This window comes from Neophocaena asiaeorientalis, unplaced genomic scaffold, assembly GCF_003031525.2.
Source record: "Neophocaena asiaeorientalis asiaeorientalis breed wild unplaced genomic scaffold, Neophocaena_asiaeorientalis_V1.1 scaffold43, whole genome shotgun sequence".
NCBI classification, from domain to species: Eukaryota; Metazoa; Chordata; class Mammalia; order Artiodactyla; family Phocoenidae; genus Neophocaena; species Neophocaena asiaeorientalis.
Genome location: NW_020173674.1, coordinates 1,149,040 through 1,162,146, shown reverse-complemented (window position 1 = coordinate 1,162,146; position 13,107 = coordinate 1,149,040).

The window sequence follows — 13,107 nt, the reverse complement described above, 5'->3', positions numbered from 1 at the left end:
TCTCACTTGGGTTTTCTACTGTTTTATGGCATCTATGACGCCCCCCCCACCCAGGGTGGGCGGCCAGGTCCTCACAGAAGGAAGCCAACACACACGGAGCAACATGCCCGGCCGGCCCAGACCCCGGCATGGGGCCAGGACGTGTGTGGACTTGCTTGGGTTCCATGCTGGAGCCTTTCTGATGGCGAGGTATCTTCCCAGGATGGGTTAATTGAGATCTTCTCTGAATTCTGGGCTCTGTCCTAAATGGCATCGTGCGGAGGAGGCTGGGCAGGGCCTGGAACTACCAGGTGTGGACGAGCACCTGTGGGCAGCGTCCCCGCAGCCGGTGGTCAGCGTGCGCAGAGCGACAGAGCCGACAGGATACGCATCTGCAGAAAAACACTTACCTTAAGGCACTGAGTCGGGCCATCATGGCGGCTTGGCAGGTCCAGAATCGAAAGGGGGCAGCGGGCGCAGAGACTCAGGACAGGGTTGCAGTTTTAGTTTGAGGTCAGTCCTCTGGCGAAGCAGTAGAAGCCAATGCTGCAGACAGGCTCCAGAGACCATCCACACGCCGGCAGAACCTCCTCTCGCTCGTGGGGAGGTCGGTCTGCCTTCAACTGATTGGATGCGGTCCACCCACATCATGGGCCGCCATCTGCTTCATCCAGAATCTACCAAGTTAAATGCAAATCTCATCCGGAAACACCCTCACAGAAACATCCAGAATAACGTTTGCCCAAATACCCGGGCGCCGTGGCCCAGCCACGCTGGCAGGGATGTGATGAGCCCTCTACCCTTGCTTCACACGGGACCAGCCCCGCTTTCCCTGAACATGAACTTCACACTTGCTGCCCGTGTGTGAAATACTCGAGCTTTCAGACTTGGTATGTACAACCTCCCAATCAGGTCTGAGAACTGGTCCCTTGAGTCTCACCGAGGCAGCCGTGGGGACCCTCTGCCCCGGAGGGCAGCTTCTATTCTGGGGCCCGCCACCCCACGTAAGTCCTCCCTCTGCAGAGGACAGGGGTGCTTCTGCAAACCGCTCTGCTCCCTCCCCCAGGTGACAAGGCTCTTTCCCTTTCGGAAAGGAGCCGGGGAGCTCACAGCAAAAGCTGGGCTCTCAGGCTCTCATTGCCCTGGACCTGGATGCCATGATGTCACTGCGTTTCTGCTCTTTCCTTCCTTTGGGAGGTCGTATTCTTGCCTAACTTTTGCTGTAAAATAGTCTGTGCCCTCTGGGTAAGTCAACAGCGTCCAAGGGAGGGGGGCGGCATCGGGTCTTGGGAACAAAGGGACACTGGTTAGACCCTGGTTCTGCATTTACCGGCTCTGTGGCTTGGGGCACATTCCTTTACCTCCCGGTCCCCTGCTTTCTAATTATACCTTTAGGATAGAGTATATAAAACGTTTAACTCGGTTAATGTTTAAGCTGGCACACAAGGGTATATAAAATGTTTAACTCGGTTAACATTTAACGTGGCACATGACACGCAGTAAAAGTTAGCTATTATTATTATTTTTCAATCATGTTTTCATGTTAAGGGAAGCACTAAATTAGATTTATTGCCCTGAATGGAGTGGGCACCTCCAGCTGACAGGGAGCGTTCCTGGCCGAGGACAGCAGGCCAAAAGATGCCAGGCCCTCCTGGTGACCGAGGCTTGTCCCCGGGGACGTGGAACCACTGACCCCTGGGGGTCGGGGGTGGCCTGGGGAGGAGGTGCCACTGGCCAGCCAAGGTCTTCGCTGGGGTCCGTGGGGGCCTGTCCCAGCCTCGCCTGCCCTTCGCTGGGCCTGGGGTCAGAGAGAAGAAGCCGTGACGAGGAGGGGTCTGGGATGACACAGGTCTTTATCCCGGTGATCCCAGGGCTGAACGGGGACCCGAGAGCAGAGGGGGGGCTCTGAGTAAACACAGGGCGGATGGGTGGGGATGCGGGGAGACAACCTCACGCCCTCTGCGCCCTCTGGTACCACCTCCTCGTGGGGTGGCTGAGATTCGCTGTGGCCTTGGTAGGCCTGAAGTCCAGCCCAGGGCTCCCTGCAAGCCGCTGGCATCTGGCCTGGTGAGTGGCCAAGGAGCCCAACAGCCCCGGGGATGCCAGCCTTTCCTGTGGCGTGGCCTCCCAAGGCCTCAGAAACCTCACTGAGCGGGAAGGGCCACGAGGGGAGCCTGCAGCCAGCCCGGGAGAGGCGCGGGGGCTCCAGGCCCAAGTCTGATGGTCACCAGGGACCTGACCTTTCCCACACCTGGAGGACACGGGGGCCCAGGAAGGAAGCCTCCCGGCTGAGCCCTGTGGGCCCAGGAGGGACACGAGCCCCAGGCAGGAGCCCCATGCCGCCACCTCGCCACCATCTAGGTCCCCAGATGGAGAGACGTCCAGAGTATGTGTGAGTTGTCACCTCCCCCCACCCCCAGAGCAGAGGGCATGCATGCCCCCCAGACCCCTGCCCCTCTTCTGCCCTCCCGGCGCCTTTTATAAACCGAGGCCCTCGGCGCTGGCTGGGTGTTCTGTTGTGGTCACAGGCAGGACAGACAGGCGGACAGAGGGAGGGGTCACAATCCCACCTGCTCCGCCTGTGCCTGGGGCCTCGCCCAGGTGTGCCCGCTCAGTGCCTGGGTCTCAGCCGCCGGGAAATGCAGACGCCACGGGGCCAAGCTCAAGGGAGGCTGCCGGACTGGAGGAGCCTACCCGCCAGATGCCGACCCCCAGGCAGGGGTCTTTATCCTCCTTACTGGTGTCCCCAGGGAGAAGCAGGGAGCCCGAGGCGCCGTGGGTGCTCAGTAAACGTGAAGACAAAATGGTGCGTGGGCTGCATCTAATGACAAAAACCTCAGCCCAGGAACCAGTGAGGACAAGGCTGGGGCTGGAGAATGCGTTTATTCAAAGGGATCGAAGGTCCTGCTGGACACATAGTCTCAGCTGTAGCTCTCTCCCTCCAGTTCTGATCTCAGCTGCAAGGCTGGCTCAGACAGGGAGTGTGGAGGGAAACGGGCAAGAGGGAGGGTCCCATTAGGGCTGGACCGGGCAGCGGGCTTGCTGGAGATTTCAGGGCTCTGCGAGCTTCGCAGCTGTCGGGTACCCAGGTCGGGGGAGAAGGAGACTCCTTGTGGTGGCGGCAGAGGGGTCACAGGACAGGCCAAGGACGTGACAGGGTCATTCCATTCCTTGGGACTCGGGAAACACTAAGTACTCCTGGGTCTGGGAGACAGCCCAGAGCTGAGATGGGGCTCTCGCCACGTCCTGGGGAGAGCAGACTCTCCTGAGGTCTGAGCCTCAGATCTTGCACTGGCAGCAGCAGACGGGCACACAACAGCTGGAGCCACAGCAGCCCATATTCTGGTGGGTGGAGGGTGGAGTAGGTCAGAGGAAGGGCCAGGAGCCTTTATATACCTGCCAGGGCCAGATGAGATCTGGGCACATGGTCACCTCCTGGTTCCTGTTTGTGCCTTTTCTCTGGGGTAATTGTATTTGTTTGTTTGTTTGTTTAATCTCAAAATAACCTCAATGGTGTCGTGGTTTTGCACTTACGATTTTCTATCACACGCTCCCTGAGAAAAGCAGAGTCCCCATTCCTGTGTCAGCCGAACGTGATGGGCAGGGTCCTTGGCCCGACGCTCTGTCCGTCTTTGCTGCCTCTATTAGCCTTCCGGGGCCACTGGAGCAAAGGACTATGACTGGGAGGCTTACTCTCTGCCAGCTCTGGAGGCCAGAGTCCACACCGAGGTGTCGCAGGGCTGTGCCCCGCTGAAGGCTCTCAGGGGGCTCCCCACTGCCTCCTCCAGCTTCCGGGGATCTCTGTCTTCACACAGCTTTTCTCCCCTGTGCCGTGTGTCTGCACAGCAAGCCTTCGCTTCTCTTCTGAGAACACCAGCCATCTGGTCAGGGACCATTCTATTCTGGGGCAACCGCGTCTTAAATAGATTACATCCACCTCCTGCCCCCCACCCCCACCCCCAGTGAAGGCGGCCTGAAAGCTCTGCCCCCACAGGCAACGCAAGCCTCGGGGGTGGCAGGCACATGGCTGCCAAGTCCAGTCCCCAGGAACCATTGCCTGGGTGCAAGCCCCACCCCTCCTCCCTGCCAGTCCTGTGACCTCAGGCAGTCAGGCAGCCTCCCTGGCCCTCAGTTTACCCATCTGTAAAGTGGGGTCAGCAGTGACTGCTTTAAGGCTGCTCAGTGAGAGTGGATGAAAAGCCATCGGCCCTTCGCAGGTCCCCCAAGGGCACAGAAACCATGTCATTCTTGCTCCCTGTCATCTCCTGGGCCCTCGAGCTCTCAGCGCGGCCCCCCTCCCCACGCCCATCTGCAGCCCCACCCCCTCCCGGTCGTGGCCCTGGGCCTCGGGGTTTGTGGGGAGCTGCTGTCTTTGAGAAGCAGAAAGAAGGAGGTGGGCGAGCAGAGGCTGATGCAAAGTCCGTGGGCGCCCCCTGGTGCCGCGAGCTCCGCATCTGCGGGCAGTCAGGGAGGGACCCAGGGCTCTGAGCAGGGACAGTCTGGAACTGGCCATCCGGCCAGGCTGCTCCCCTGGGCTGCAAGCTCAGAGCAGCCGGTACCACGGCCCCTTCCCCCCGGGAGCAGACCGCTGGCACTGAGGCGACCCACATTCTCCTCTGGCCCCTTCCCTCCTGTGTACCGCACTGACCTGTCCCAGAGCTGGGAGAGACTAGGCATGGGAGTGTGACCAGAGCCTCGGTCAGGAGGCCTACAGGCTGTCCGCCTTGTGCCCCGGCGGTCAGGCGGGTCTGTGCCTCAGATCTCTGCACCTGCCTGTTCCTCCACGGCTCGGGCCGGCCCCCTGGGCACTGGGTCCACCTGGTGCAGGCCCACGAGGACATGGCTCTGCCTTTGCCGGCCTCTGGGTGCCCCTGGCCCTGTCCCCTCATCCAAGCCCCATCCCCGTCACACAGGGGTTGTCTGTGTCCTGGGTAGAGACTCTGGTCCTCGCTGTGACTGCCGCCAACTTGCTTCTGCTTCCTGAACCTCCTTCTCTCAGCTCTGAAATTGCACTGGTAGCAGTAGGGACCATCCCCACTAATGAGAAAATCAGGTGGGAAGATGCTCCACGGGGGGGCTCCTCAGGTGTGGACGGAAGTGAGAGGGCGCCACCTGGTGGCGGAAGATGCACATGGCGGGGGACCGGCCAGTGGAAGCAAGGCTGCTGGCCTGGACACCTTCTGTGCAGGGGAGTGACCAGCTGGCCTCCTGGGTCTGGGGTCTGCAGGATTCTGCTGAGGTCTCAAGGGGCTGTGTCCCCAGCTGGTCAGGAACCCTCATGTCCACGGAAACACCTGGAGGTTCTGATGAGATTACAGCCTGGGCCATCCAGATACAAAAGTGTGGAACCAAACCAAGTCCACGGGACCAGGCCAACAGGTGGCCGTAGTCTGGAGTCGGGAAGGCAGTTACGTTGCTTGTATCATTTATCTAGTTTTCATCATAAAGTAACCCTTAAATTCCGTCTCTGTCTAATCCACGGAAGAGTTACAGGTACAGCCTAAGAGCCCTTGACCTGCCCCCAAATACCAGCACTCCGTAACGTAATGCGGGAGCGTCCCAGACAGGATTTTGAAACAGGGCTGTGATCCGAGGTGGACTTGGACGGAGGTGCGCAGAGAGAAGACTGGTCCCGGGGGGACGCAGAGGTGTGGGAGAAAAGGCCTTCAGAGACAGGCCGGTGCTGGCCCCTGTGAAGCCAGGGACAGGGTTCCTGCAGACGATGGGGGAGGGAGAGTCAGGATGAGCAGCGGTGCCGAAGGCGTGTTACATCTGAACAGCTGCTGGGCGCTGACAGCAGAGGCAAGACTCACCCAGGACAAGCTCAGAGGCGCTGCAGAGGGAGGCGGGGCTCCTGCCTCCCCTGAGCCCTGCGGGGTGCTCTGAAAGAGCCCCAGATCCCTCACCTGTATCCCCCAAGGGAGCCGTAGTCTCCCCAGAGACAGAGCAGCTGCACCCAACCCTCACCACGGGCACCCTCTGGCTACAGGCATCACCCAGGCAGCTGCCGCCTCCCGCGAAGAGGAACTGCCCCAAGCCAGGCTCCATCCACCCTGGGTCACAGACAGAGGCCACATGACTCCTGGCACGGCAGGCAGTGTGGACATCAGCACGCTTGCATTGGTTCCCTACCACCCTGAGTGCCCAGCAGGGATGGAGGGGCATAATGACCACCGGCCCAGATGACACTTGCACGTCCAGCAATATCGTAGCCAGTAGCAAACATAGCAGCAAGCAGTAAATATTGCCACAAGTAGCAAACATGGTAGCAAGCGGCAAACCGTGCAGGGAGCCCCCGCCACACACACACACACACACACACACACACACACACCCGTGCACGCTCGGGCCCCCTCCCCTGGGAGCAGCTGCAGGGTGGTCACGCTGCGGGCGCCTTCACCCGCTTCGCTGCCTGAGCGGCCGGCTGTGGGGGGACCTCAGCGTGGGGTGAGGGTGCGGCTCCGGAGCGCACAGCGGGCCGGGCCGTGGCTGCTCGGGGCCTGGCTCACGTCTCTCCCGCACCAACCAAGGCTGCGGGACCGGAACAGACACAAGCTGAGCAAGAGCCCCCGTGCTGTCCTTCGCTGAGCCGCGGGGTCGCTGCGCCCCGCTGCCCTGCAGGTGGCAGGCGCGGGCGCTGGGCTGCGGCCTGGAGGCTCCTCCCTGCTCCGGGGCAGGGCTGGGCGGGGCTGCAGGGCAAGGGGGAGGAGCCGGGCCCCGGCAGGGTGGCTGCTTCTCCTGTAGAATCCAGGGCCTCGCGGCCTCCATCCTGCACGTTGGTTTCCTGCCTAAAACCTTCCTCTGGGATAAAGCCCTCTGCCTTGGCACCAAAAGCCGTGATCTGACCAAGAGCCACCGGTAACAGCCCTTCATTCCCTGCCGTCGGAGTTCTATGGCCAGCCCTTCTGTGTGAGCCCAAAGGAAGGGCTCCGTGAACAGATCCCTCTTCTGAAAAGATGGAGAGGTTTCTGTGTCAGCCGGGACGGGGCGGGGTGGCGGGATGGTAATTACATAATTAAGTCACTGCATGGATATGAGAACCTTAGCTTTGCATCGCACCAGCGACTAGTGTTTGTCATCCCCCCAATCCACACTTCAAGTGAGAAAAGTCACAGAATTTGCCCATCTTATTCTATCCCCTGAAGCACTGCTGGTCCTGCTTATTCAGGCCACGTCCCTTTGTCATTAAAAAGCCCACAAACACAGGTATCTTCAGATAACCAAATTAAACTGATAGCCAAACAAATTCAGAGTGCGGTCAAACACTCGCTAAATATAATGACAAAGGTTGTTACCATTAACATCTAGAGGATCTAAAAACTGAAGAATACACCAAAACCCACGAAAAATGGGCAAGCTAAGGTGTTAGCCACACATATGAAAAATGTTCACCATTTTGTTAAGAAAACAAAAAGGAAAGAAACAAAAGAAAAGAAAAAACTGGGAAAGGAAAGAGAGGCGCCCTTTCTCTCTCCGAGGGCAGCCTGAGAAGGTGTTATCAGCCTCAGCTTTTGCTCTGAGGCCAGCTGCCTGCTGAGGCCCATGCCTGCGGAGGGAGGTACGAAAGCATCTCTGGAAGCAGCCTGGCAGAATGGACCACAACCTCAAACCCTCCCTGTGCTTGGAAACAGCAATTTCCCTGCTGCAATTTCATCTACGGGAGCGCTAACAGGCTGACGCATAAAAGTGGCGCTGCTTAAAGATTTCTAACATAATAACGGAAGAGGGACAGCCCCACTTCAAATAATATTAGCCATTAACGTCCTGGACGTAAAAAAGATGAATGTCCTGGAAGTACACAGGTAGACAGCTCTATTTGCATAATCGCACACATTTGCAAGAAAAAGTCCGGGCAGTTGTAGCAAAAACTGGAGCAGTAACCAAAGAGTGCTAACTCTGCACGCGTCTGGGTGGTGAGATTTGGTCAACGTTGATTTATGTTTCATTCTTTTCTATAATGAAAAAATTATTCCCATTTGTCCGAAATCTACTGTTATTTTTAAAGACACAGTGCATTACAGGGAACTCACAGGAACAATGGCCTAAGCAAGATAGGATTCTAAGCCTCAATCACAGTGTTTTGGGGTTTTTTTTGCGCTACACGGGCCTCTCACTGTTGTGGCCTCTCCCGTTGCAGAGCACAGGCTCCGGACGCGCAGGCTCAGCGGCCATGGCTCACGGGCCCAGCAGCTCCACAGCACGTGGGAACCTCCCGGACCGGGGCACGATCCCTTGTCCCCTGCATCGGCAGGCAGACTCCCAACCACTGCGCCACCAGGGAAGCCCTCAATCACAGTTTTAAAATCTAGATTCCAATGAGACTGTTTACAAAGAGGCACCAACAGATACTCAGGTGTTCAAACGCCTTCGTCTTTCTGCTCCACACTCCTAGCTGGAGGAATCCATCCTTCATGTTCTAAGATGGCTGCTGGAGCACCCGCCATTGCATCAGCATTCTAAAAAGCAGAAGGGAGCACAGAGGGAGAGACCAAAGAGTGCACTAGCCAGCAGAGTGTGTTCCTTTGGAGAAAGAGGGTTGAACATAGAATTACCATATGACCCGGCCCCCCCACACCCCACCGCCTAGGTGTAGACCCAAAGAATTGAAAGCAGAGATTCAAATAGACATTTGCACACCCATGTCCACAGCAGCGTTATTCACAATAGCCTAAATGTGGAAACAACCCAGTCTCCATCAACAGGTGAGTAGATACACAAAATGTGGTCCATCCATACAGTGGAATACTAGTCAGCCTTAACTTAAGAAGGAAAGACATTCTGACACAGCCTACAAACACGGATGAACCTTGGGGACATTATGCTCAGTGAAATAAGCCGGACACAAAAGGGTAAATCCTGTGTGATTCCACTCCCATGAGGTCTCCAGAGTCATCACATCCATAGAGACAGGAAGCAGGATGGTGGGGCCGGGGCTGGGGGAGGGGAGGGGAGTGAGTGTTATGGGGGCAGCGTGTCGGGGGGAAGACGGGAGGTTCTGGAGATGATGGTGTGATGGAAACACAACCACGTGAGCGTGCACTTAAAAATGGTTAAGATGCCAAAGTTTACGTTGTATACATTTTACCGCAACTGGAGAAAACAGAGGGAACAAAGGAAACCCAGAAGGATAAAGAAGGCTCCTGCCGGCCAGGATGTGTGACCACACGTTAGCATCCTTTCTGGGCGCCCGGGATGCGGGCGTGTGGCCGCAGCTGGTGTGAGTGATGCCCGGACACACGCGGTGGCACCGCAGGGCTCCATCCTGGGGGGAGGTGGTGGGGGCCGGGCAGCCTCGCGTGTCCAGAGTGGGGAGCGGGCGGGAAGGCCTCGGGCCGAGCAGGTGGGCGAGGAGGCGCCAGGGCTCTGTCTCTGGAGGAAAAGGGGTCCAGAGCCACGTGCTGTCTGCTGTCCCTGCCGGCTGCTGGAGTTTCCCAAAAGCAGTGGGAAGCTGCTGAGGGTATTCAAGCAGGGGCGGGGGGGCCGCACCTCTGGATGTCCAGGGGGGCTGCAGTCCCGGGGGATGTGGGGGGGCCCTGCAAGAGGGGTGGGCAGTGGGATTGAGGTGGGGGCCTTGGGGCCAAAACCCAGAGACGGGCCGGTCTGGGCTGCCTGACAGCTGCTCTGAGGAGAGGTCTGGGGCCTGAGCGAAGATGAGGCCCAGCGACCGCGGGGTCTCTGACCTGGACGCACGCGTTGGCGATGCCCTTCACCTGAACGATCACCCGGGGCATTGGGTGTGTGGAGCGGGCGGGGACTGCGGTCCTGTAACCTGGGGACCAAGGCTGATTCCCGGAGGAGCCGGGGTCTGCAGAGGAGCTGGTGGCATCCCGTGCGCATGGGCCACTCGGGCGGGTCCGGCACAGCCAGAAGACAGACACCAGGGCGTGGCTGCAGGTGAGAGCAGGGCTGCAGCCCCCAGAGTGGCTGCAGCCCGTGTTCTGGTGGGTGGAGGGGGGAGCAGGTCAGGGGACAGGTGGAGGGGAAGGGGTCGGGGCCAGACCCCTGTGCCAGGCGCCCTCTGACCCCCGCTGTGGCTCTGCCCTTCCAGGAGCCCTGTCTGTGACCCCCACTTTCATGGGCCACTCGGGCGGGTCCGGCACAGCCAGAAGACAGACACCAGGGTGTGGCTGCAGGTGAGAGCAGGGCTGCAGCCCCCAGAGTGGCTGCAGCCCGTGTTCTGGTGGGTGGAGGGGGAGCAGGTCAGGGGGCAGCTGGAGGGGAAGAGGCCGGGGCCAGACCCCTGTGCCAGATGCCCTCTGACCCACGCTGTGGCTCTGCCCTTCCAGGAGCCCTGTCTGTGACCCCCACTTCCTCCTGTGCTGGTACTGACCCCCTCCCGGGGCCCTGGGCTCTGGGGTCTGGACGCTGGGTTCCTGTGAAGCGGGGCCCCTCAGAGTCCGGGGACAATGACAGAGCCCGGTGCCCACCCGCAGCCTCAGCTCCCAGACCACCCCAAGGGGTCCGGCATCGCACCCCCTGGGCCTGCTCCGGGGCCCTGGGCTCTGGGGTCTGGACGCTGGGTTCCTGTGAAGCGGGGCCCCTCAGAGTCCGGGGACAATGACAGAGCCCGGTGCCCACCCACAGCCTCAGCTCCCAGACCGCCCCAAGGTGTCCGGCATCGCACCCCCTGGGCCTGCGAGGATGGGGACATGGACAAGCCCCCTGCCTTCCCTGTAAGGCCGTTGCCCAGACTGAACGCCCGTCCGTCTCCCACCCAGGGGTCCCCGGACCCACCCCATCGGCACTGCCGGCCCAGAGCCCGGCTGACCGCCCGGGTGGCCAGGCCGGGAGCCGACGCGTCCCCCCCGTGGGGCCGTCCGGAGATGGCGTGACTCGCGTGGTGTCACAGATACTCCCACAGGGACCCCGCAGAGACCTGCAGAACGTTACAGCCAAATGAAAGAGAAGCCGAGGGGGAGGCAGATGTGGCCACTGTAAACAGTCTGGTTTCTGAATGTGAACCAGGCTCTGGCCCAGGACTTCAGGTAAACATCTGTGTCAGCGCGCAGCCCCACCTCCGGGGAGGCCCGGGGGTCTGCAGCGCCTGCTCTGGGACACGCCAGAGTGACCGCCGAGACGCTTCGTAATTAGGCGAAATTGGCCTTGCATTCCTTCACTAAATCCCCGAGATCGCTGCAATTTTAGGTCTTCTCAAAAATGAAAACATTTGGTAATTAAATGATACAAGTGAAAAAAAGCATAGAATGTTCTGTCAACTGGAAAATACCAATTAGGGAAGCAGTTCTGCCTTTCCGCCCACCTTGGGCTGAGCTGGGCGCTTATCTGGCTGTGAGGACTCTGCTGGGAGAAGGGTCTGGGGCAGGGCCCCTCCCTGGAGACGCCCAGCCCCCACCCCGGGGTAGGACCGATGGGCCGGGACCTGGCCGGGAAGGGCCGGCTGCTGGGAGGGGCTGGGGAGGGGGCCGGCTGACCGTGGCTCTGGGACACGGGGATTTGGGGCTGGGAGGCCCCAATACCGCATCCAGCTGTGTGGCAGCACCAAGGACAGTGGCCGCGCTGGCAAATGTCAGTGATTAGTTTGCTTCCCTGCTGACTGGCTGGGTCCCTGCCCTGTCCTTCCCTCTGGGAGCAGGACATCGCCCGATTGTGGTGGGCAGGGGATTCGTGTACATTCGGCCCGGCTTGCCCCACTTCCTGGCCTGGGAGCTTCCTTCCCCATCTGCCCTGCTCAGCATCTCCTCCATCGGGGCTGGTCTGGGTCAGTTCTCTAAGGGTGGAGCTCAGTTTGTGTTTGCGGACCTCAGGTTCTCCCCTCATTTCTCGACTGAGATTCCCCTCCCACCTGCAGGCTCAGAAGCCCTCAAAGGTCAGTAGAGAAAAGGGTCACCCCTGCCAGGCCCAACCCGAGGTGGCTTTGAGGCTTCATCCCTGTGCAGCCCACACGCTAAAATGGGATTTACATTTTTGAATTGTTGGGTAAAAATTGAAAGAATAATACTTTGTGACACATGAAAATTCCATGAAGTTCCCCTTTCAGAGCCCGCAGTTCACATGCGTTCTGTCTCAGAGCACAGCTGCCCTGTTCGCTTGCAGACTTTCTGTGGCCACTTTCTTGCTCAGATGGTAGAGAGCTGAGTTGCTGCGACAGGGCCCACGTGCCTGCAAAACCTTCACTATTTATTGTCTGGCCCCCGTGTAAACCATCTGCAGACTCTGCCCTACATCCCCACGCAGACATCGTCTCAGTTCAGGAGAGAACTGGCCCCGGGCTCAGGTCTCCGTCCCTCGGCCTTTTGCGTGGAGCGGGTAGGGCTTTAGAAAGAGCTTCAGCTGAGTGAATGCCGTCTCAAGATCCCTGGGCTTCCAGAAATTCTAGTCAATACGTGTACATGTTTCTAGAACAGTAACTTGCGATGGGCAAGGAGGGTGGAAACCAGGGGACTGAGAAGAGGTCCTCGTTCTCAAAGGTGTCTGATCAACCCATAAGGACACAAAAGTAACATGTGGTACCTCGGGCCGAGCGTGGGCCCAGCTGGGTCCCCCTGGGGAACCAGAGCTCCAGCCTGCATGAGGGATAAGGCTGAACTCGATTCTCAGCCTCTCTGAGTTGGGTCCCGTCCTTCCACTGGTGTGATGATAAACCAGTGGGCGTGTGTCATGTGTCTGCTTTTTTGGGAGAATGTAATTGCTGGGTCCAAAGCAGTGGTGATTGCGGTGCGTGTATAATTACACACACCCAGGTCTGTGCGCACACCCGCAGCTGCAGTGTGGCCAAAGTACTGCTGAATCAGAAACGGGGGCTTCTGTGGCCACCGTGAAGCGGATCACCCCGTGAAGGGCACAGCAAGTTCTCAGTGCTTTGCGTGGGAGAAGCATTTCCTGAGTTGCTAAAATAGCAATTTTTATAGCTTGGTGGTAGAACAGTAATTTTTAAGAAGACAGATGGCCTGGCTGCATCTCCTGATAAGACAGCACCCCATTGCTCAGGTGAAGCGTGGATTGTTAGCTCACGGGGGATTTGGGGCACCAGGGGCCACCGACATGGAGCAGCTGCGTCCCCTCCCTCGGGGCTTTGTGCCTTTGTGACCAGACGCTGCAGCACCGCCAGGGGTGTGTGCTGTTCCTATCAAACGCCTGCTTGCCCTGGGCAGGACCCTTGACGCATCC